Raw genomic sequence first — 23438 nt, forward strand, 5'->3', positions numbered from 1 at the left:
GTGTGAAACCAAGTCAATTTCCCAAGAACATTTTGATGTTCATCAGGGCCTTGGCTTTGTGAGACATCGGTCCCAGCCCAGCTTCAAGTGCAGAAAGCCTCGGTAAACTGAGGCTCTGATAAAGGAGTTGGACCAGTGGAGAGCCAACGCTGGCCAGAAAGATCATCTCGTACAGACAAAGAGCCAAGGTGCCATTGTCTGACTCTCAAGACTCTTGGGAAACTGCTCTGTGGTCCAAGGGAGGAGGAGACAGGAGGCAGAAGGGCCAGTCTCTGTTTAGCGGTTTGGGGGATCATGTACATTCAAGATCGTTTTCTTTGAAAACATTGCAAAGCCAACGAAACTCTCGGGGGAGCCGGATTAAAGCAGTGAGGGGGAATTTCATCCGCACTTAATCAAAGACATTGACTGTTTTCTGGGCCTCGCTGGTTACCCTCTGTTGTTGTCTTTAATTGTGGAAACTTGGCGATGAGGGTTTCATGAAGGCTGGCCCAGGGCGTCACCCCCTCGTCCTCCCACTTTGATCTCTGGGAAGTCATTGGCTTTCTGGGGGACCCTTGGGGGCTCCTGGCCATCTCTGCCACTCACGTTCAGACTTGCACCCAAATTAAGAGGAGAGGTAATTCTCCACACCCCAGGTCCCTGCCTGGCTGGAGGAAGGACAGAGTTTGTGGACAGCTGTCACTGACAGGGAAGGGAGCTTCGCCAGTGTCTGGTGCAGTGGCCAGAGGAGGAGACTGAAGCCTCCTGATGAGAGTGAACGTTCTGGAAGCGGTGGCTTCAGCTTCTGAGCTTCGTTACGTACATCTTTTTTTTTTTTTTTCCCCTTCTTTTTTGGCCGCCCCGTGGCATGTGGAGTTCCCCAGCCAGCGATCAGATCTGAGTTATAGTTGCGACCTAAGCCACAGCTGTGGCAACACTGGATTCTTGACCCATTGTGCCGGGCCGGGGATTGAACCTGCGACTCAGTGCTCCCAAGACGCTGCCAATCCTGATGCACCCCAGTGGGAACTCCCATTCTGTGTGTCTTTTAATCTCCTTAAGGCTGTTCCTGATGAACCTGCAAGTCCACAGGATTTTTAAATGCAATCCTGACGAGCTGTGTGACAGCCTCGTGGCAGGAGGGGGCGGCGAAACCCTCCTGTCCAGAGGAACTTAGCATAGATCTCCCACTGGGGACCAATTAATTCTGCAGGAAGTTATGGTTTACATTTTGTCCTGGAAACTCGGGCGCTGTGCACATTCATGCATCTTGGCCCTGAGAGCATCCTCCTTGCAAGTTTTGTTTAATTGCAGTCATGGTTGAAAACTCCCAGCGTTGTTTCCCCCTGATTTCATTAGTCAGTCCTTACCCACATTTCATCTGCTTTCTCTTAAACACTTTTTTGGGGGTCTGTGTTTATAAACCCTGAGTAAACACAAATCCTTGACTTTAATTAGGAAGCCAGCAGCGGCCAGTAAAGGAGGCTCCTTCTGCGTATTTCTCTCTCTTGTACTGTGGCTGTTGAAAGAGTACGTTGGTGTTCCCTGGTCTCTCAGTGGGTTAAGGATCTGATGTTGTTACTGCTGGGGTGCAGGTTCAATCCCTGGCCGGGGAACTTCATGCCACAGGAGTGGCTGAAAAAAAAAAAAAAGAAAAAGAAGAGTAAGTGAAGGCAGGGACCTCCCCAGTAGCTAGTTGACTGACCTCAGGGTGAAGAACCGTGTGGTCTTTCCACCTCCCAAGGTATCAGGTGCCCTGAGTCAGCTTCAGTTACAGTAACCTTGCCTGTAATAGATCACTGGCCATGACCTCTGATTCATTCATTCATTCACTGACCACAGGGGCATCCCATTTTATAATACTGTTTCCCCATCAGACCTTAGAGGGCAGTGATTTTTGCCTGTGTTCATTCCTGCTTCTCTGCTCCTAGACTAGCACCTACTGTGGGTGTTCAGTAAATATTTGCTTCATGAATCAATCAGTACCCATTATTAGGGATCTACTTCTCAGTTTTAATCACAGGCTCCAGCCTCCTTGTATCTTTAAAAAAATGTCTCGGGAGGGTTTAGAAGACATGAGGTGCCAATGGGAACTTGATCAGAGGACGGTGGATGGAGCTCTGTGGCCGCTGGAGAGATGGTGAGCCAGAAGCTGGCCAGGGTGTCGAATGCATATGGAAATTGGTGCGAAGAGATCGGGGTTAGAGGCACAGCTAGTTGTACGAGCAAGGACGTCTTGGGCAGGTCACCTGAGCTCCTTGCTTGCCCTGTCCCCTCAGTTTCCATTTCCCTGATGGCCACTCTGCCCTCCTGGTGGTTCCCATGGGTACCTCCTCAAGGCATTCATCTGATCCCACTGTGTCAGGCACCACGCTGGGCTCTGAGGTACAGCGGTGTAGGAGGTAGCGGATTCCCTTTTCCATCTAAGCCAGGGGGGTTAGATGGAGGGCCAGACAGTGATGATACAGGAAGCTGGGGTGGGGGGACATGCTGGGGTGGGTGACATGGAACCCAGCCTGAGAAATCAAGGAGGGCTTCCCAGAGGAAGTGGCATCCAGGAGGGTAGAGAGGGGCTGCATCTTCCTACTTTTTGGATTCCTAGCTTTCAGCAGAGCACGTGTAGCAGGTGTTCGGGGAATGCATGGTGACCGAGAGAATGCGTGTAACAGTGTTTTTATAAACCAGGAAGTGTAGGATGAGTGGCAGGTGTTAGGATTATGATTTGTGGACGGTAGAGGAGGGACAAACTTTATCTCCCACTTTCCTGAGGACCAGCTGTTGCCAGGAGCTAGGGTCTGCCTAAGGGCACAGATAGCCCTGTGACATGTCTGTCTCTGCCTTTTGTCCTCACCCCAACCTCACCCCTGCTCGGGGAAGGAGACTGCCCAGAGCTGGTTATTTTAAACCAACTCAGGAGCCAGCAGCCCCTCCTAACGGGATGCAGATTTGGACATTCTGACTTTGTGCTCAGGACCACGGTCCTAAGGCTGGTGGCAGACTAAGGAGGTAGCTCATCGTGTGTGTGTGTTGTGTAAACAGAGTGAGGCCCCACAATTGCTAAGAAAGCTCTGCAGCTCATATTGAAATCACTAACCTCTAACCCCTCACTATAGTTGCCATCCCCAAAGCAAACCTTGCTCTTTTTTTTTTTGGCTTTTCAGGGCCACATCTGTGGCACATGGAAGTTCCCAGGCCAGGGGTCGAATTGGAGCCATAGCTGCTGGCCTACACCACAGCTACAGCAATGCGGGATCCAGGCCGCATCTGTGACCTACACCACAGCTCATGGCAACGCTGGATCCTTAACCCACTGAGCGCAGACAGGGATTGGACCTGCATCCTCATGGATGCTAGTTGGGTTTATAACCTGTTGAGCCACAACAGGAATTCCAACTGATTCATCTTTGTAACCCTAGAGCCCAGCATGGGGCCTGGCAAATCAGAGTCTTGGGACAGTTCGCGGAATGAATGAATGATCTCCAGTTAATGCCCATTAAGTTATCCAGGGTACAGCTGAAGCCTCGTATCTTCAGAGGGCAGAGAGAGGGATGTTTCCGGAAATGACCTTTCGCTACTTGCTTGACGTGTTTTGCAATAACAGGGCTTGAACTTCTGCTCGACACTTGCTCTCTGTGGCGAGAGATGAAGAAACACTTCCTTTGTTCACACTTGGCTCTGGGGCTGTGTAGCTGGGCAGAGGCCTCGCTCACTTCCGCTGCCCTGGGAGCCCCTGGGTCTGCCTTGTGGACCAGGCATGGTGAGATAGGTCTCGTGGAGGTGGAGTCACCTAACTCCACAGTTGAGTGAATTGGGCATTTTCTATATTTTGGGGTGCTCAGCATTCTACTTACTTTCCTGTTTGGGGGCATCCCCAAGATGTAAGTCTTGAGAGAAGCAGAGCTCTACCTCTCAGTACAGAAGCTAAGGTGGACCAGATGTGCATTTTTCCCACCTCCAGCTGCTTGGGCCCTGGTCTATGGCATCCATGCAGGCCCACAACTTAGATTCCGGCTTGAGCGCTGCAACAATGGAGCTCAGTTGGAGCTTCCTCAGAGTCAAAGAGTATCCCACGAACATCATGTGACATGACCTTGGCCACGTCTCCCCTCTGCCCAGTCTTCCCTGGTTCCTTATCCCAGCCTGGTTCCCAGAGTGGCTGATGATTCTGGGAGTTTCCCATTATTTTCTCATCCAATTCCCTTTTTTCTTTTCTGCTGTCTGTGATTAGCAACCCTGACTGACAGTACCTCCGAGGTCAGAGTAAGGCACCCAGTCCCTAAGGTGGACCCAACATGGTGAGATGGGTGAGCTCACTCTGGATGCTTCCCTTCTCCTGCCTCCCTTTTTGGGGTGTCAGTGCCACCTAGCCTGATCTCTGGTCCACTGCAGTGCAGGTCCATAAACATCAGGTCACCTACTCTGTGTCAGGCATTGTTCTTGGAAGGACAGGGATGCAGATCAGGTGCCTCCAGTGCAAAGGTGGAGATGGACACATGGGTGGGTCTTTCTGCCCAGGCTGGTGGAAGAAGAGGGGCAGGCAAAGCCACTGCCATTGCACAAGACACTCTTGACCTTGATGAGAACCTGCAAAGAAGAGGTGATACTGGAGCTGATGGTAGGGTGCAAGGAGTGAGCTAGCAGACTACGCTGACAGAAGAAGGTGTTTCTGCTCTGTTTCTGCTCAGAGCATCCGAGCCAGGGAGATAATAGGTGTTACAGGCAGGGAGAGGGTGGTGGCTGGTCAGTTAGGAAGGGAAGGCAGGATGACCTGGATGCCAGTGGTCAGCAAATGTCTTCTATAAAGAACCAGATGGTAGATTTCTAGGTTTTATAGGCCAGGTGGTCTCTGTCACAACGGCTCTACTCTGCCATCGGGCTGCCCAAGCATCCTGAGACAATCCATGAGTGAGTGGGTGTGACCATGTTCCAATAAAACTTTATTGATAGAAGCAGGTGGTGGACCTGATTTAGCCCACCGTAGTTCGTTTTGCCAATCCCCGGTTGTACACTATGCTAGAATTTGTACTTTGTGTTGAAGATTATAGCAAATAGATGTACTTCTGATTTTTTTTTTTTTTTTTTTTTTGTCCTTTTGCCATTTCTTGGGCCACTGCCACAGCATATGGAGATTCCCAGGCTAGGGGTCTAATCGGAGCTGTAGCCACCGGCCTACGCCAGAGCCACAGCAACGCGGGATCCGAGCTGTGTCTGAGATCCACACCACAGCTCACAGCAACGCTGGATCCTTAACGCACTGAGCAAGGTCAGGGATCGAACCCGCAACCTCATGGTTCCTAGTCGGATTTGTTAACCACTGAGCCATGACGGGAACTCCTACTTCTGATTGGTGATAGCAGTAAACTCAAGCCAGCTCAGCTAGGGAAAGGAATTTATGAATACATGCAACTGAAACATCCAGGGGTATGGCAAGCTTTAGGTGCAGTTTGATCTGGGCACTGGCCCATTTCTCTGCTGTTCTCTCAGCTCTGCCCTCCCGGGTGAACATCCTCCTCAGGCTTCCTCCCTCGTGGGTGGCAATGAGGCCGCAGCTATTCCAGCCTTCACGTCTAATTCTCTTCCACAATTCTCATTGGACCACCTTAGGTCACGTGCACACCCTGGAGCCAATCCCCATGGCCAGGAGAATGCGTGCTGATTGGCTTAGGCTTGGGTTCCTGCCTCCTTGTATTGCCCACTGTGACAAAGGAATTAGGACCCCTGGGGCTGCTTGCCTAGGCCAGCTGGGAGCTGCCTGCAAAGAGAGATAGTTCTGCCAGACTGTGTGCCCTCTACCCAGCAGGACAGGGCGGAACGAGGCCACTCATGAGAGGGTTGGAAGAAGAGCAGTGCAGAAATGTACCATTTCTAGAAAAATCACTATGGTGACATTGGGGAGAAGAGCCAGCCTAGAGGCAGGGACACCTTGGGAAGTGTTTCTGAGACCGGTAGTAAGGCAGTGGGACTGGGTGTTGAAAAGAGAGAATGAATTTGAGAACAGTTTGGGAAATGGAATGGCTAGCACGTGTGATTAGTTTACTGTGTGTGAAGTGGATAATGGAGAGGGAGGAAGAAAGACATAGTTGTCGAGGAATCCCCGTTTCTATTAGTTTGGTCACTCGTAGAGCTAGATGAGGGACACGTTTGTAAGGGACAATGTGGAGTTCTTGTAAGGAGCGTGATGAGTTCCGAGGCTGCCTTTCTTTTTTTGGTCTTTTTAGGGCTGCACCCGAGGCATATGGAGGTTCCCAAGCTAGAGGTCGAATCGGAGCTGTAGCCGCTGGCCACAGTCATAGCCATGCCAGATCCAAGCCACGTCTGTGACCTACACCACAGCTCACGGCAATACCAGATGCTTAACCCACTGAGTGAGGCCAGGGATCAAACCTGCAACCTCATGAACACTAGTCAGATTCGTTCCTGCTGAGCCACCATGGGAACTCCCGTGGCTGCCTTAATGTCATCCCAGCCTTGCCTGCCAGAAGAGCCCCACCTTTGACCTGCAGAATTTAGGGACAACCAAGAAAAGCTGTGTTCCCATCGAGGAAAGGTTGTTCTCCCTCCTTGCTCTGTATTCCTCTTTGCTCTGGCTGCCAGGAAGCTCAGAGCCAGATTCATGTTTAATCACAGCAGCTGTAACCTGTCCTTAGGTGCAGTCTATCTGCTTTACTTCCATTGTCATTGCCCCCTTTCAAAGGTATTGGTCTGGGAGTTCCCATTGTGAGTCAGCAGGTTATGAACCCGACTAGTATCGATGAGGTTGCAGGTTCGATCCCTGGCCTTGCTCAGTATGTTAAGGATCTGGCATTGCCACAAACTGTGGTGTAGGTTGCAGCTATGGCTCAGATCTGGCATTGCTGTGGCTGTGGTGTAGGCCGGCAGCTGTAGCTCTGATTCAACCCTGAGCCTGGAATTTCCATATGCCACAGATGCAGCCCTAAAAAGAAAAGAAGAAAAAAAAAAGTGTTGGTCTGAATTAAATTCCTCTAGTCTGTGCCAAGCTTGTCCTTTGCACATGTACATACATAGACATACTCATATACACAGATATAGCATTCACTGAATGCGTGTGTTTTCTATATAAATGTATGTATAAATAGCGTAAAACATGAATATATGTGCATGTGCATGTATGTGAAAATAAGTATATCTTGATGCCAATTGCATGCTACAAATAAAACACATGTTTCTGTACATGTAACATGCACGTACAGTGTATGCAGACAGCTGCATGTATATCCACGTGTTTACTGCATACCTGCTTTGTGCCCACACTGAGCTAGGCATGCAGGGAGCACAGCCTAGTAGAAGAGACTGAAAAGAAAACACCATTGTCATTTGCTGGGAAGGGCCCTGACCTTGGTGAGGACCAGGCAGAGCGGTGACGCTTGGCAGGGTTACCGGAAGGCGTGAAGGGTGAGCGGTCACCAGGCCGCCGTGCTCTGGGCGCAGCCCGCCACCCGCGCAGAGCCCAGCCCTGGCTGCTTTGATGAGGACAACCTGCCTGCTGAGCAACTGACTCCCACTGGCTCCTTACATACTGATTTAGGCGCGTGCCAAAACCAGAGAGCATCTGGGAACTAGCCTTAGGTTCTTTTAAAGTAATCCATGAGATGGAAATTTCAGAACACCGGGAGACTCCTACCTATGCAGACATGAAACTTCTCCTCTTCTTTAGAATTGATAAGGGGGTTGGGGGTGTGCAGTGGGTGGAAACTAAAGGCATTTCTGCTCCTCTCCCCATCCCCTTCCTCTTCTGGAACTTGACTAGGTGTCCAGGTCTTCTTTCCAGGAGTTATCATTCTCTGGCCCCCTTCCCTCCTCAGTTTTGAAGCCAAAATGAGGACCCTTTCAGTTTGTTTATGCCGCATGTGCGGCCCTAGGACAGGGCTCCCCAGGGCTGCTTCCAGACAGGTCACCCGCTGCCCACATCCCGCACTGGCTGGTTTTTGTTTTTGTTTTTGTTAACAGCTTTATTGAGGTATATGGTAGACACAGTCATGACCTGCCAAAGATGACCGTGTCCCCATCGCCAGAACTGGTGAATACTCACCTTCCATGGCAAAAGGAACTTGGCTGATATGACTGAGTTAAGGGTCCTTTTTTTTTAGGGCCGTACCCGAGGCACATGGAAGTTCCCAGGCTAGGGGTCCAGTTGGAGCTGTAGCTGCCAGCCTACACCACAGCCACAGCTATGCCAGATCCGAGCCACATCTGCAACCTACACCACAGCTCATGGCAATGCTGGATTCTTAACCCACTGAGCGGGGCCAGGAATTGAACCTGTATCCTCATGGATGCTAGTCAGGTTTGTTACCGCTGCGCCACAACGGGAACTCGAGGTAAGCATCTTGAGATGGGAGATCATCTTGAAAGAGGGAGATGGAGGGGTAGAGTCAGAGAAGGAGGTCTGATGATGGAAGCAGAGCGTCTGAGTCGGAGATCTGAGGATGCTAACAGTGCTGGCTTTGAAGCTGGAGGAGGGGCCAGGAACCAAGGCATGCTGGCCTCCACCAGGAAGGGAGAACAGGTTCCCCCCTCGCGCCTCTGGAGGGAGTCTGGTTCTGCTGATGCCTTGATCTCAACCCAGGGAAGCCCAGTCTGGATTTCTGATCTCCAGAATTGCAAGACAATACATTTGTGTTATGTTAAGCCACTAAATTTGTGGTAATTTGTTACAGCAGCCATAGGAAACTGAGGCAAGGTATACTTAATGCATCATCAAGATCTTCCCATGTCACGTGTACAATTCAGTGATTTTTTTGTCACTGTACCAGTGGTGCAGCGATGGCCATAAGATGGTTTTTAGAACATTTTTGCACCCCATTGAGTGTCCCTTCCTGTCCATTTACAGACACCCTCTGTCCTCAGCTCCAGGTAACCACTAATCTACTTTTTGTCTCCATAAATTCTTCTGTAAACTTGCCTTTGGGGCATCTCATATAAGTGGAATATATGATTTCCTATGTCTGGCTTCTTTTACTGGGCATAATGTTTTTGAGGTTCATCCATGTTGTTGAGTGTGTTAGCACTTCGTTCCTTTTTTCCTTTTTTTTTTTCCTTTTTTTCTTTTTAGGGCCACGCCTGTGGCGTATGGAGGTTCCTAGGCTAGGAGTTGAATCGGAGCTATAGCTACAGCCACAGTGACGCCAGATCTGAGCCTCGTCTGCCACCTACACCACACAGGTCATGACAACGCTAGATCCTTAACCCACTGAGGGAGGCCAGGGATCAAACCTGCATCCTCATGGTTACTAGTCAGATTCATTTCCACTGAGCCACTATGGGAACTCCTTGTTCCTTTTTTTCTTAATTTTTTAAAAATTATGGTTGATTTACAATGTTGTAAATCTGCTATGCAGCAAAGTGACCAGTCATACATATAAATATATAAGTAAACACACACACATTCCCTTTCTTATTTTATCTTCCATCATGGTCTATCCCAAGAGACTAGATACAGTCCCCTGTACTTTACAAGTAGAACCTCGTTGCTTATTCATTCTAAAGGCAATAGTTTGCATGGACTCACCCCTAAACTCCCAGTCCATTCTACTCCCTCCATCTTCCCCCTTGGCAACCACAAGTCTATTCTCTATGTCTATGAGTCTGTTTCTGTTTTGTAGATAGATTCATTTGTGCCACATTTTATATTCCACATATAAGTGATATGGTATTTTTCTCTTTCTGACTTACTTCACTTAGTATGAGAATCTTTAATTGCATCCATGTTGCTGCAAGGTGGCATTATTTCATTCTTTTTTATGACTGAGTTGTATTCCATTTGTATATATATACCGCATCTTAATCCATTCATCTGTCGATGGACATTTAGGTTGTTGCCATGTCTTGGCTATCGTGGGTAACTCCTTCGTTCTTTTTTACTGTAGAAATAGATTCTGTTGTGTGGCTGTATCACATTCTCTCTCCACTCAGCAGCTGGTGTTCATCTGTATTGTTTTGTTTGGGACTATTATGATAAATACTGCTACGAGCATTCGTGTGCAAGCTTTTGTGTGAACATGGATTTTCATTTCTCCTGGTTATAAACCTGGGCGTAGTCTTTTTGGGGTTGTGCGGATTTTTATATTTAACTTTTTAAACTGCCAAATTGTTTTCCAAAGTGGTTGCACTATTTTTCATTCCTACCGGCCCTTTATGAGGGGTCCCCTCTGACCCCAGCATAAGCCCCACAACTCATGAAATTATTGTTCACAGTCTATTGGGGTTCTCGATTCGTGATCCTTGACCCATCCTACGTTCTGTTATCCTCAGGTGTGTTTTGGGCATTTGCTAAAATTTGGGGTTTCCCACTGGGTGAGACCTGACGTTGATACTTTTATTTATTTATTTATTTGTCTTCTCTGGGGCCGCACCCGTGGCATATGGAGGTCCCCAGGCTAGGGGTTGAATCGGAGCCATAGCTGCTGGCTTACACCACAGCCACAGCAACTCGGGATCCGAGCTGTGTCTGCAACTTACATCACAGCTCACGGCAACGCCGGATCCTTAACCCACTGAGTGAGGCCAGGGATTGAACTCACAACCTCATGGTTCCTAGTCGGATTCATTAACCACTGAGCCACACCGAGAACTCCGATGTTGGTACTTTTAATAGAAGCAATGAGGTAGAAAGCTCAGGTCATCTAGACACAGGTAAGTCAAAGGGTTAGCTCGCTATGCGTTTCTACTTTACCCCATAGCATCCCCACCCGGTTCCAGCTTCTGCTTATGAGGTCTTCTCTCCGCTCCCCCCCACCCCACGTCTGAGCCTGTCTAGACTCCTCACTGGGCGGGGGTGGGGTGGGGTGGGGTGGGGTGTTGGGCCCTGGGGAGCACTGAAGGTTAGGTCTATAGTTAGATGTCAGCCCAGAAGGAGTTGGGGGAGGGGAGGCAGGCTGGACAGAAATGAGATCCAGCCGGAAAGCCTCATCATCCAGGCTGGGCTTGGTGGGCAGGCAGGCTCCTCTTGTTTTCTCAGTGACAGCGGTAACCAGGACACAAGCTTAATTTCGGACAGAGACAGGTCAAGGAATCTTGCGGGCATCACACCTTCTGCGTGAGAAAGGGCTGCGTAAGACTTTAGTGACTTTAAATTCCATTGGGTCCCACGAGGTAAAAAGTGAGTCATTTTATGGTGACCATTAGAGGTGGTCAGGCCTCGGCAGAGAAACTTGACTGTGGGGCTTCGAGGCCAGACCTGGGTGACCAGGTTGTAGAGAGCTGGACCCTGGAGCTGACAGGGACTTGGCGGTGGGGGAGATCTGGCCAGTGAGCAGAGGGTCCCCAGGCAGGAAGGCAGCCACTTAGGACCTGACTGTGCCAAAGCGGGTATGGGTGAGTTGGCATTGGCCGGGCTGGGCTGAGTGAGTTGGTGAGAATCGTGCCGCGTGAGTTGAAGAGTTGATGGGCAGCGGGAGCGGGGAAAACGTAGCAAATTTAAGGTGATGACCTGGGTCAGCAGAGTGGCCAAGCCCTAAAGTAGAGCTTGAGGGACTCCAGCGCTGTTCCGTGGATGACGTTTCTGCCATCTTTTGAAGATAAACCGAGGCTCAGAGAGGTTAAGCGCCTTGTCCAAGGTCACACAGTGAGTGAAAAGAGCAGCCAGAAATTCAAACTCCAGGCTGTTTCTGAAATCACTGTGCCCTTGCAGGATGCTTTCTCTTTACAGATGAATGGAATATACACGGTCCAGGGGAGGGTAGACACTTTTACAGAGCATCCCCGCCCCCACCTCGCCATCCCCCACTGCCTGGGCCCACATTAGGAAGTAGAGACTGCTTCTCATTGCACAACCAGCAGCTGTTATTGTCTGTGTTGCACACCCCCCGCCCCCCGCCGGCCCTCCCCTTTGGTGTTGTTTATGGGCAGCAGAGAGGGTGAGAAACCACACAAAGTCTAAGGCCTGGAAAGCTCCAGCAGCTCTGCCGGGAAACAGAGACTGCATTTTTCAGACACCCAGTGTGATGTGGTGCAAAGAGCGAAAGATGCATGCAGAACTTCTCCAGGGCTCCCACAGTTACGTGAGCAGGTATGAATGAGTGATGTGCTAAAGTGAAATGGAGATAAGATTATCGTTTATACATTGTCACGGGGGTGGGGGGAGGTGAGCCGCAGAAAGCAGAGAACCCTGCGGCACTTGTCCTGGCTTCTCTGCCTCCTGGCTGTGTGACCAGGGTGTCATTTCCCTTCTTGGAATCTCAGTTTCCACTTCTGTAAAATGGGAAGGTGGCACTGGAGGTTCTCTAAAGCGCCTCTTGAATGACCTCTCTGTATAGTGTTTTATAAGTGCTGTCAGTTTAGATTCAGTGTCAAGAGGAGTTTTGTCCACAGACTGTTTTCTATGGTTTTGGATGAAATTTTCACAGCTGGCTGATTTTTTAGATAAAATGGGGATGGGGCCGGGTGGGGGGGACTTTAATGTACATAACAAAGGCTTGACTCAGAGCCTCCCTTTGGCCTCAGGGGGTTTCTGAAAGCTTTTGGGAGGGCCTTGCTTGTCCTCTGCGGGGGAGGCGGGAGGCGGTGGCATTTATGCGTTCTTTCAACATTGACTTAAGCCCTGTGAAGACTGGGGGCTCTGACCCCAGCAGACAGGATGTGGGTTACAGAGCACGAGTGGTCACCCTTGTCCTTGAAGAGCTTAGGGGGTCAGTGGGGTGATTCGAGAGCACTGTTCATAGCTGGTGGCGTAGGTCTGCGTGGCTGGACCAGAGGTGCTCGGGCCTGTGATGGCAGCCTTGTGAGCTGCATTAAAGGAACTTGCATCATCACAGAAGGGGCCACTGCAGGATCTCTGTGTTGGAAGAGGTACCCAGGGGCAGCAAGGGAGATGGAGGGCAAGAGACCAGAGTCCGGGGGTCCAGTGAGAGTGATGCTGTGTTTGCAGGAAGCGGAGGGTACGGGGCCTAGAGCCAGCCTCCCAGGTGCCATCCGCAAGCCACCAAGTCACATGAAATGGCAGCCAGGGCAGGAAATGGGGCCTGGAAGCAACCGGCATCTTCTCATGCACCCACTGAGGAAATGTACCAGTCAGTGCTCTGGGCCGCAAGTGACAGAAACCAAACTCAAGCTGGCTTAGGTTTGAAAAAGGTTGACATTTACTGGGTTATGCTGGCTAGGTTTTGTCTCCCTCTGTCTCTTGGCTTTGCCTTTCCCCCTCCTTGTTTCTCAGGTGGCCTCTCCCTGTTGGATGGCAAGAGGCTGCCAGCACCTTAGATGCAGGCTTTCAACTCTTATGTCAACAACCACATGGGGGGAAAAGCATACCCTTTCCTGGTGGCTGCAGTCATAGTGCCAGAGAAGGTTCTTATTGGCCAGTTAGGGTCACATGACCATTCTCAACCCTCAAGAGGGCTCTTATTGGCTAGTTTTGGTCACATGCTTGTTTTGCTTTTTTTGTTTTGTTTTTTGCTTTTTAGTGCCTCACCTGTGGCATATGGATGTTCCCAGGCTAGGGGGTCTAATCGGAGTTGTAGCTGCTGGCCTACGCCACAGCCACAGCAAGAGGGATCCGAGCCATGTCTGTGACCTGCACTACAGCTCACGGCAACCCCAGATCCTTAACCCACTGAGTGGGGCCAGGGATGGAACCTGTCTTCATGGATACTGGTCGGATGCATCACATCGGGAACATCCCACGTGCTTGTTCTTGAAGCAGCCATTGATTCTGGATTCTATGCTTTGACAGCTCCTGGAGCACATTGTGCATGTGTGTGGGGGGGGGGGGGTTGTCAGGGGCAGCCCCAGAGGACACTGGTGCCATTCCCAGAGGGGCCGAAGCCTGGACAGAGCAGGGCCCCAGAGGTTTCGTTTTGCCTGGTCAGGGAGGCTTCTGTGGCATTGGTGGCCTGAACTTGGATGGAGTGGGAGGCCCAGCGGGAGGAGGGGGCTGTGGTTCCATGGCCTGTCCTAGGTACCACGGCCACAGGGCTCGGGCCCTCCTTCCCTCCCTCTAGCAAACATTCATCAAGGTGCTTATTCCTCTTCTGAATCTCTCAGTATGTTACTTGCCTTCTTCACACCCCTTAGCTGACACCCATCAGAGTACTTTCTGGATGCTTCCACCGTGTCTGGTGTTGATCCTTCCCTAGCTGGATGCTGGGGGAGGACTGGGAGCTCTGGGGGAGGGCGGCTCCAGATCGAAGCCCTTTCCCGCCCGGTATGAGTGATTTCCAGAGGGCCTCCTGCAGAGCGCATGTGCCATTGATTTCTGTGGAGGTCCGTGGAGAAAGGCAAGGGCAATTGCTGTTGGCAGTTTTCTCTGCGCGCCCTCCGCTGGGCTGTGTGGTTATTCACAGCCTCTGCCCCTTCCTCTGGGGCTTGATGAGGCCACCTCAGCCCACCCTTACTCTCTTTGCACCTAAATTCTTTGTTGTTGTTCTTCCTGTGAGCGATTCAGGTTTATTTCACTTTAATTAAGGAAGTCTGGAGGTCCCATTGTGGCTCTGTGGAAATGAATCTGACTCGCATCCATGAGGATGCAGGTTTGATCCCTGGCCTCTCTCAGTAGGTTAAGTAAGGATGCGGTGTTGCCGTGAGCACTGGCGTAGCCAGCGGCTGCAGCTCTGATTGGACCCCTAGCCTGGGAACCTCCATGTATCTTGGGTGTGGCCCTAAAAAGACTAAATAAATAGAAAAGGAAGTCTAGAATGAGGAATAGAAAGAGTTACTTCTTGTTTATTGTTCTGGGGGACCCGGAGATTGGGGGGGGAATGACATGGTGCTTCCAGCCACATGGTAAGTCACCTGGTCCTCCAGGGTGGCGCGGGCACCCAAGAGGACAGGACAGGCCAGGGGCGGTGGGGTGGGTCAGCTGGCCCAGGGTGGCCTTGAGAAGAGAAAGGAGGCACAAGGGCACACAGTTTGGAGGCTTCTGTGGGCCTGAATCTGGAGTGTGGAGCAGGTGATGGGAGGGGTGGGGCTGCCACCGGAGAAATCCCTGCCAGCTGTTAGTACCCCCCCTGCCCCTGCCCCCCGGCCAGGCTGCCCAAGGTGCCTGCCGATCCACTCCTTTGGATAATCCACACTTAATAATCCTCACCACATACCTAAGTGCTAAATGTCACCATTCCCCGCTTTACAGCCGAGGAAGCTGAGCCCAGAGAGGTTAAGACATGTGTCCAGGATCGCCCAGCTCCTCAGTGGCCAGGGGATGTCAGGCTCCAAAGTTGTGCTAAAAGCACCCCGCTGTGTAGTATCTAAGGGGCGTTCTTAGAAACCCTGGGGACTGTTTTGAGGATGCGCAGGGCCCTATAAATTCGAGCCTGAGGAGATGAGTGAGCGTTTACCCCGAAGGTCAGAGCCTGCATCTTGGCTGTGGGCGGGAGGGAAAAGGGCGTGGGTAAAGGTGCACAGGGTGGGGGGGAGCACAACCTGGGGCATCAGAAAGGGAGTGAAGCCGGGAGCCCAGAGTTCCTGTCCCAGCCCTGCCCCAGCATCGTGGGGCTTGGTGAGTCATACCGTCTCTAGATGCTGGTTTCCTTTTCGGTGAAATGAGTGTAACGACCATAATAATAGCATTTATTGTGGGTTTCCTCTGTGCCGGGTCCAGCCCTGCGACACGAGGGCGGAGAGGTGTGTGGAGCAGGGCTTCTGCCCTGGGCTGCTCGGGGCTCTTGGGGTGGAAGGACCCTCCCCCACCGATGCCACACGTGAGACGTGGGACGCGTTGGTCCTGGTGAACCGGAAACGCCTTCTCGGCCAGTTGGGGCACAAGGGGGGAGCAAGTTGAGTCCCGGCTCTGGTTTGAGGGTGCAGCCGCCATCTGCCTGTTGTCCCTGCAGCCAGACGGAGGGACTTGTAAACAAGGGGACTTCTTCCCCAGCCCTAGGGCTGCCGTAGATAGATAGTCCCCACTGTGGCTGGTCATCAGAGCCACCTTCCCAGGCCCTCAGATGACAAATACCAAGTCCCAGCCAAGCAGTGTAGGCACCTGGGAGCTTTCGGCAAATAGATTCCCAGTCTGGGAAATGGTGTTTCTAGAAAGCTCCCCATAGTCCCCACTGTGGCTGGTCATCAGAGCCACCTTCCCAGGCCCTCAGATGACAAATACCAAGTCCCAGCCAAGCAGTGTAGGCACCTGGGAGCTTTCGGCAAATAGATTCCCAGTCTGGGAAATGGTGTTTCTAGAAAGCTCCCCACGTGGTTCCGAAGCTCAGCCTGCTTCTCCTGGGACCCGCTGCCCATTCCTGCCAAGGAGATGGATTCATTAAAGCCGAGGGAGAGCTTCCAGGAAACTGGATGCCTCAGGGGCTTCGCAGCTGCTCCTGGTTCCCAGCTCATTACTGTGTGCAACCCTTGTGAGAGGCAGCAAGGGTGGCATTCTCTGTAGACATGCAGGATGTGGGCTGTCCCCTCCTTCCCTTGCCCCTGGGCACCAGTGACCAGCCTGGGGTGCACCTGAGCACTGCGGGGGCACCTGGGCTTCCTCTGGGCATTGCCTCTTCCTGCTCTGGGAAGGGCCTGGGTCCCTGCCCGCGGGACTGTTGAAGGCCACGTTCGGGTGACCTAACGCAGTGTCTCCCAGTGCAGCTCAGCGACACCCAGCCCCAGGCCGTTTAGAACCCGCACTTGAACCTCACAGGGATATTGGAGATCTGGCCGAGATGATGCTCTTGCCCTCTGTTTGGTCCAAAATCAAGTCTTTCTCACATTTTTACATAGACTTGGTTTCTCTGCGTCTACGGAAACCTTGTTTCTTGAAGTTCTACTGTGGGCCGGCCACTTTCTGAACATTGTCTCATAGTAAATTTGGAAGGATTACAGATGGAGAAACAAGCTTCCCTAAGGAGTTGTGACACGCTTTCAAATGACTGAGTCCAGATCCGGACAAAGGTCAGTCTGCCTCCGGCGCTCATGCCTGTGCACAGAGATGGACCGCAGTTCCCATTATGTAAAAACAGAGCCGAGCTGTTCCATACCAAAACTGCGAGCCACGTGGGGCTGTTTACGTAGAATTGAAGCTTACGTACAATTCAGTCTCGGTTCTCCTGCTAGAGTTGAGGTGCTCCAAAGCCATGTGGATCTGGTGCTACCATATTGGGCAGTGTCGATATAGACCCATCTCCATCACTGCAGAAGGTTCTGTCATCATGGCACAGACAGGGCTCTGGGCTGGGCTTGGTTGACAGAGGATGGTTAGAGGAGGGGACGTGGGGAGCAGGCCGTCTCACTTGTTGGCATCGGTTGGCCCTCTGTCCTGGATTGCTTGAGACTGCAGAGTTTCCCAGGACTTGGCACCTGCTTTGCTAAAGCTGGGAAATTCTCTGGCAACTTGAGTCGAGGTGGTCCCTCTGCTCTCTGCCCAGTGTCCGTGTCGATGTCACGCCTGTGCTCAGGTCCAAGACACAGAGTAGAACAGAGAGTTGCTCAGAGGTCAGGGAGGCGTCTAGCACCTGAGTGACGTCATCATTCAGGTAAGGTGGGAGGAGTGCTCAGAGAAAGGGGAGCATCAGGTACCGCATATCCTTGACGTCTCCTGGAAGCAGGGACACCTGAGCTGAGGGCGGACCCCTGGGACGCAGTTAACCAGCTGAAGGAGTTGGGAGTGGGCGGAAGCTGAGAGACCAGCCCTGGGCGGTTGGGAGTCGGTAGCTCCAGAGCTGGTTCGGACTGCCGCGATCCTGCTGTCTTCGCTGCAGGCAAGTTCCTTTCTTTCCATGCTCCAGATTCTCTCACCTACAAAACCAGGCAGGTAGACCAGACAACCCCAAATAACATTTCGTACCTCCCCAGGGTCACTTTTTCAAGGAAATCAGGAGATGTCTTTAAGGTGACACAGCCCTGCACTGACAAGGTGTTTGATAACTGGTTCTCTGCTATTTCAGAAACACTGTCTTTACCTTGCTTGTCTGTTAATGAAGCCTCTTGCCGTTTCTCCAGTTGGAAAAGGGCAGGGCCAGGGTGAGCCCACACGGTTGAGGTTTCACTGAGATGGGCTTGAGTCTGGCTATTTCCTTCCTCCTTTATTTATTTTTTTAATTGAAATATAGTTGATATACTCTGTTACGTTAATTTCTGCTGCATAGCAAAGTGATTCCATTATATGCATGTGTATTCTTTTTCGTATTTTTTTCATTATGATTAATCACAGGGTATTGAATATAGTTCCTTGTGCTAAACAGTAGGACCTTGATGTTTATGCATGTATGATAGTTTGCACCTGCTAATCCCAAACTTCTGGTCCTTTCCTCCCTCTCCCTCCCCCTTGGCAACAAGTCTGTTCTCCATGTCTGCCTCCTTCACCTTCTTAATAAATTTTGTTTTTTGGTCTTTTTGCCTTTTTCAAGGGCTGCACCCACGGCATATGGAGGTTCCCAGGCTAGGGGTCTAATCGGAGCTATAGCTGCTGGCCTACACCACAGCCACAGCAATGCAGGATCCTCAACCCACTGAGCAAGGCCAGGGATCGAACCTGCAACCTTGTGGTTCCTAGTCGGATTCGTTAACCACTGAGCCATGACGGGAACTCCAGATTTTTTTTTTTTTTTTTCATTTTAGGGCCACACCAGCAGCATATAGAGGTACTCAGGGGTCAAATTGGAGCTGCAGCTGCCGGCCAGCGCCACAGCAACATGGGATCTGAGCTGCATCTGTGACCTACACCACGGCTCACAGCAACACCGGATCCTTAACCAGCTGAGCGAGGCCAGGGATCAAACCCGCATCCTCATGGATACTAGTCAGGTTCATTACTACTGAGCCATGATGGGAACTCTTTGATTAGATTTCTTAACTCAGTGGTGTGCTGAGCTTTGGCATAAGAAGAAAAAGGCTGCTTATTAAAGTACACAGTAATAATGTTATTAGTTCAAAGAAATGATTGGTTAAAGCTTTAAACTCTTTCGAATCTTTACCAATATATATCTCTTACCTTCCCCTAAAGTACAGAGAATTTCTTAAGGTCAAAGGCAAATTTATCACTTGGACATAGGGTTGCAAGTAGTACAGCTTCATTGAAAACATGGTAAAATATAGAAGCAGTAGATCATGATATTCTGGGAAAACGTAAGATGCGGTTACATCTTAGCTGAACTCAGCTCGTACAAGGCGAATGGTTAAGCAAAATGTAGAAACTGTATTTTGGATTTTTATCCTGCTTGAGAATTTGACCCTAGAAATGGTCCCTTGTTCCAGGAGAGAAGGGATGTAGCAGGCAGTGATAATAGTGATATTATAGTGATATTATCAATAATGATCATATTGCCAACTATGATCTTTGAACGAGAACGGTCCAGTTCACTAGCAGTAGCTCCCCAAATCCCAGGCCCTGGATCTGGGAAAAGGTGAGCCCCAGAGCTTTGTCAGAGTCCTTCCGCTTAGAGGGTTACCTTCTCAGGCAAGAGGGTGTGTGCATCAGAGAAGCTCTCCCACCGGCACGCTTTCTGTTCTTGCACTTCGAACATGATTGAGGTTTTTTTTACAAAGATTCGTGGTGATCCTGTGTTGTCATCTGGTACAAAGCAGCATATGATGAAGTGTCAAGTTTGGGTCACGGGACTTGAGAGGGCAGTGGGATTGATGAGAGCGGCAATAGTTACCTTAACACTGTTGTCCACAGTTGTTTATCTCCTTATTTACGTATTTATTTTTGTTTTCTAATTTCTGATTCTGAAGATTCCGGGCTGCGCCGTGACCCTCTCCTTTGGGTCTCCTTGGTCAGGGTCACACTGTGTTGCAGTGACCAGTCCACACTCTCCTTGGAGCCTGAGATCCCTTTGGGATGGGAACTCTGCCCTCATCTCCATCTCCCTGGCACCTTCGGAGCTGCCTGGCATGTGGCGGGCGTGACATTCTCTTGAGCAAACCAAGCCATCACTAGCCTACGGCCCACGTGTGATCGCTTTGTTGTTTTAGTTGTCAGGGCTGCTGTAAAAAATGCCACAGACTGGGAGCTTATCAACAACAGGCATTTATTTCCCACCATTCTGGAGGCTGAAAAATCTGAGATCGGGGTGCCAGCGTGGTCGCCTAAGAGCCCTCCTTGCGTTGTGTGCTCATGGAGTGAGGGAGCTCTCTGGGCTCTGGCCTATAAGGGCACTAATCCTGTTCATGAGAGCTCTACCCTCATGACCTCCCGAAGGCCCCACCTCTTAAAACCATCACGTTGGGGGCCTAGGATTCCAACGTGTGAATTTGGAGGGCACCCGAACATTCAGACCCACGGCACCTGTTGTTAATGTGTAATGTACGTGTAACGAAGCCCACATACCTCATGGTTACTTTTGCACGTGTGTTGGTTTAAAACCTGACGTGGGAGTTCCCGTGGTGGCTCAGTGCTTAACGAATCTGACAAGGAACCATGAGGTTGCGGGTTCGATCCCTGGCCTCGCTCAGTGGGTTAAGGATCCGGCGTTGTGTAGGTGGCAGACGTGGCTTGGATCCCGAGTTGCTGTGACTGTGGTGTAGGCCAGAGGCTACAGTTCCAATTCAACCCCTAGCAGGGGAAGCTCCATATTCCGAGGGTGCAGCCCTAAAAAGACAAAAATAAATAAATAAATAAAATCTGAAATGGCAGACGCTTGGAGACAGATGGGAGAGGGGAGTGAAGGGAGCTTGCCCCGGTGTGGGCCATGGAAGGTCTCCTGGTAACAGTGTGAATCCTGGACCAAGCACAGCAGATCTTCCAGCCTCGCTGGTGCATGTCTCCCGTGTTGAACATGAACTCCCGACAGGTGAGGTCTGGGTAATTCATCCAAGCAGGGCCACAGAGGTTTGGAAATGTCCTTAATAAAACCTCCTCATCTTGGAGTTCCCGTCATGGCTCGGCGATTAGCAAACCTAATGAGCATCCATGAAGATGCGGGTTCGATCCCCGGCCTTGCTCAGTGGGTTAAGGATCCGGTGTTGCCATGAGCTGTGGTGTAGGTCACAGATGTGGCTCGGAACCCACATTGCTGTGGCTGTGGTATAGGCCAGCGGCCACAGCTCCAATTCGACCCCTGGCCTGGGACCCTCCATATGCCGCAGGTGTGCCCTAAAAGACAAAAACAAACCAAAAAGCCCTCCTCATCTTATGAAAGTGTATTTCTTTTTTTTCAAACACAGTTTGGTTAGAGCTGAGGGGTAACATGAACCTATAGGAAAGTCGCCTTTCCTAATTGAGGCTCAGGGAGGCAGTGGTAGGGAAAAAGTTGGATTAGGAGAGCACTTTGAACTAATTGCAGTGTTAGCATTTCCAAGTGACTGTGGAAACAGCTGAGTGTTCACAAGTAGTGTCTGCAGGGCCCCCTTGAATGTGCAGATAAGCTAGTTACCTGTGCAGTGATCACACTGAATATTTTCTCACGAGTTTATAAAAGGAATTGAGGAGTTCCCGTTGTGGCTCAGTGGTTAACGAACCTGACTAGTATCCAGAAGTACGCGGATTCCATCCCTGGCCTTGCTCAGTGGGCGAAGGATCCTGCACCACATGAGCTGTGGTGTAGGTCGCAGACGCGGCTCAGATACTGAGTTGCTGTGGCTGTGGTGTAGACCGGCAGCTATAGCTCCAATTTGACCCCTAGCCTGGGACCCTCCATATGCCGTAGATGCGGCCCTAAAAAGACAAAAAATTAAAAAAAAATTTTAAAAAGAATTGATGTTCTTTACAGTCTATTTTCATAAGTTTGGTAAACATTGCCCTGGTAATTTTTTTTTACATTCTTGCTAAGTCCTCCGAATAATATAAATTCCAGCCTAAGTTAGAAGGATCATTGCATTGTAAATCAACTATAATAGAAAAGTAAAAATCTTAAAAAAGAATTATCGTGAATTCTGAATAACAACTACCGTGGTAATTAGCTAACATTGGTTGAGTGTTTAGCATGTTTTAGCCACTGTTCTGGGGGAGATTTTTATTAAATAAGTCATTAGGAGTTGGACGTATTACAGAGCTCTTGTAATTGAACAGGGTTATGGGTATATATGTTTATAATTTTATTAATAGGGAGAGAATGAATCACGGCTAGGAAAAAACAGCAGGTGATAAATAAGCCAATAAAATTGTAAGATGAATTCACTAAGGAGCAGGAGTAATTATTTGAATTATTATTTTTTGGTTTAATTAACATATATTAAGTGTCTTCTGGGTAACAGGCCCTGTTAGGTACTTTCACATTTGCTGTTTTATTTAATTACGATGCCTTCTTCACGTCCAGATAAGATTTCCCATGGGCTTCCTTTGACTAATGAGTTATCCTACCTGATGTGTCTCAGTCCCATTTGTGCCCTACAGTCACCTGGGGATCTTTAGAAAACGACAGTGCTGGTGTTTCATCCTTAGAGAGTGTTTAATTGTGCGGGCTCGGGACCCAGCAGCAGTGTTTTTGAAGATTTTCCTCCCTCCCCTGGTGAAGTCTGGTTGAGCTGGGGTGAGAATCACTGGGCTAGGCTGTTTGAGATGCTCTTTCTCTGGCAGAAAAGCATTGCCTTCAACTCTTCAGCGATAAGCTATTCTTGCAAACTTGGGGGAGTTGGCTGTGCCAGGTGGATATGAGTAAAACACCTGTTTTCCTTTGTCTGTTTCCTATTAATTGGGACGTGGGAAGTGTCAGAATAAGTATTGAATGAAGCAGCCTGGAAAAAGTTGCCCTCAGTGTCTGAGACCCGGAATTTCTGGGTGCCCTTATTTGTTACCTGGGTTTTGCTCTGGGGTGGTTTCAGAAACATCATGCCAGGGACCTGCATATTTTTTTTTTTTTCTTTAAGAAAAAAGGGACTCTATTTAAGGAACTTCTACACTAAAGGTAATTCCTTTAGATGAAATGCATTCATTTGTACAGAGTATAGATCTGTGAATAAAAATGTTTAAGAGGCTATGGGAATTATGAAGAATTTTTTTTTTCTTTTTGTTTGGGGCCACACCTGTGGCATATGGAAGTTCCTAGGCTAGGGGTCAACCTGGAACTGCAGCTGCTGCCAGATCCGAGCCGCATCTGTGACCTACACCGAAGCTCATGGCAACACTGGATCCTTAACCCACTGAGCAAGGCCAGGGGTCGAACCCACATTCTCATGGATACTAGTCGGGTTCTTAACCTACTGAGCCTCAATGGGAACTCCTTTTTTTCTCTTTTTTCTTTTTTTAACGGCCACACCTGCAGCATATGGAAGTTCCTGTGCCAGGGATTGAACCTGAGCCACAACTCTGGCAACCCCAGATCCTTAACCCACTGCACCGGGCTGGCGATCAAACCTGCACCTCTGCAGCAACCTGAGCTGCTGCAGTGAGATTCTTAACCCATTGCACCATGACGGGAACTCCCTGGGTGCATTTTTGAGGACCAGGTTCTGGGGACACCAGGATAACCAAAACAGTGTCAGCCCTCGGTTGGCTTAAAGTGTCCTGGGGGAGACAGTTCCAGCATTTCTTCAGCGAGGTCTGGGGCTGGGTGGAGGAGGTTGTTGGTCAAGTGACTGACTGTGTGTGAGCCCTGGGTGTTGTCGTTGTTGTTATTTTTAGAAACAAATGACAAGCA

At 50.1% G+C, this 23438-nt stretch overlaps 1 protein-coding gene across 29 annotated transcripts in view; it reads left to right on the top strand.

The window, feature by feature from the left end:
* The window catches only part of CYRIB (CYFIP related Rac1 interactor B), a 169468-nt gene that overhangs the window by 17489 nt on the left and 128541 nt on the right, over positions 1 to 23438 (top strand). The window contains exon 1 of one of the 29 annotated variants that reach the window (XM_021088615.2): positions 11871 to 12010. The gene's annotated coding sequence lies outside the window, so the exon portion shown is untranslated. 29 annotated transcript variants of the gene reach the window in all.

The sequence above is a fragment of the Sus scrofa genome, chromosome 4 (genome assembly GCF_054392235.1).
Source record: "Sus scrofa isolate SSC_HxYL_T2T_F1_AM1 chromosome 4, Sscrofa_HxYL_maternal_Yorkshire_Landrace_v2.0, whole genome shotgun sequence".
Classification (NCBI taxonomy): Eukaryota; Metazoa; Chordata; class Mammalia; order Artiodactyla; family Suidae; genus Sus; species Sus scrofa.